The sequence below is a fragment of the Opisthorchis viverrini genome (genome assembly GCF_000715545.1).
Source record: "Opisthorchis viverrini unplaced genomic scaffold opera_v5_96, whole genome shotgun sequence".
Taxonomy (NCBI): domain Eukaryota; kingdom Metazoa; phylum Platyhelminthes; class Trematoda; order Opisthorchiida; family Opisthorchiidae; genus Opisthorchis; species Opisthorchis viverrini.
Window position 1 is genome coordinate 405,041 of NW_008751749.1, and position 2,155 is coordinate 407,195.

Below are 2,155 nucleotides of genomic sequence, written 5' to 3' on the forward strand. Positions count from 1 at the left end.
CTATCTATCTGTTTATCTATCTATCTATCTATCTATCTATCTGTCTCTCCGTTTGCTCTATGACTGACTGACTGACTGACTGCACAAGTAGGGCAGTATATTGCATTTATTCTTCGTCGGTTTGCGAATGGTTACCACAGAAATAGTTCCAGAACAAACTTAGATCCTTAGAACAATGTCTGATATTCAGCATGGTATTGTCATGAATATCAATCTAAAACGGCCTGCTGTACACAATCTCGCCATATCCTAATAAGTTCTAGTCGGTTTTGAATGAATTTTTCTTGATCAGTTTCCAGACCACAGAAATGTCTCCAATGTATTGTTTTTTCGAAGATCCTACCAAAAATCTCCCTTAGAGGATGAAGTTGTCGAAAAATCAGTCTAATATCCCACACTTGCATTCATCGTCCATTCTCAAAGACCACTACACCATCATTATACCATGATCTCTGACACAAGAAAAAAGTACTTTGGGTACACGAAGTCTCCACCTCAGGAGAGGACTGCAGGCTTATCTATTGATAATGGACCACCAGGACTGAATCTACGTTTTCCAACATGCAACGCAGAATGAGCTGGTTTCGAAAGAAAGCCCTCTGAGCAACACATCAATTTCTGTGGCGCGCCGTCGTAGCAGCCCTTTCGCTGGTATCAACGCCACTCCTGGTTTATCCGTCTATTCAAACCAGCGCTTGATCATCACTTTGTAGAACAAACGGACCAGGCATGGTTGTACATTTGACATTCACCTACATATTTGCATGTCCAGGGTCTGTGAGAATTTCGGGCTTGCGACGAAATCTTCCGTTATGTTAACTGCCCTCAGTCGAACAGTGCGGAGAAGGGCAAAATTGCAGGTAATATTTTGAGCCGATTAGGCCCGAGAATGCAACCAAAATACCAGATTGACTTGGCTAAAAATCGAGTAAGAGAGACCACCTCATAGGAGGAATGGTCCCGTCTGAATAAGTCGGTATCGTCACCTGTTCCAGGTGTCACATAAAGGGGATCATCACGACCAACCCAAACATTCAGGAGCTACTTCACTTATGAAAATTATTCTCACAAAGAAATGTGTCAATTCCACTCAGGTGTACTTTTACAGGTTGCATTCGTTCTTGGACGCCAATAAATTGCCTGGTTACTTCAATTACCTTGTTGAAAACCACGCTTTTGGGTATGATAGTGTGCGCTTCAAGGTAAACACTAAAGTTTATTTCGAGACAGTGAGTTTTAGATCAATTCGTGTCAAAGATCTACAAAGTGAAATCGATTACGGATGCGAATTCGTCTTCTGTAGCTATTCAACAATTCAAAAGGGATCTTTCCCGTATAGGCTCCGCTAGAAAATTCATCCCCGCCACCCAAAAAAGGTTAGAGAAAAGAAGATATGAAATTTTTACTTTAAGTTTTTACCGAAGAGAGTGAAATTGGGACATGTCAATAATAATCTGTCTGAAAAGGTCCGCTTCTCGGTACCTTTGGCTCCAAACGAACTCACACAAGTAGCTGTCCACTGAAGATCGGTGGGAGCAGTGTTGGTGTCTATTCTGGATCTTGTAGATGTACCAAAGAGATTCAATGGTTTATGTGTGAGTTCCAGTCGTTGGATCCACAAAGTTTCGGTATGATTGACCGTTGGAGTCTACAGAAGCCACCAAGCGCAAACTTCGCGAAGAAAGTTCTTCCAGTCAAAAGCGGTCGTGTGACTAATAGATAATCCCTTTGAGCAGAATTTGATTTTTGCCAAACTTTTGGGCAAATTTTCGGACCGCCGATAAATGAATAGAATTACTGTCCTAAACTCCATCCTAGACCGCTCCAGCCAAGTTCCCTTTCGAAGACCGATCTCTTGCTGACACTGTCAGACGGTACACCTCCACCTGTCAGAAACAGTTGAAAGTGTCATTTGGTAGCCATTGTTGCATAAACGTTGCCGATAGATCACTCAGCGGCTTTGCAAAAAACGTATTGGCGTCTCCTTTCATGAATGAGAGTTGAAAGCGTCAGAAAGTTCACTTAAGGTTCTACGTTCGAACGGAGAAATTTTTGCACAAAATTAACCTAGATGCGGATAGGGAATTGTTTTCATCAAAAATAGGTCAAGGTTGTGTGTACATTAAATTGGGGCTGGTAAAAAGTGGCGGGGCTT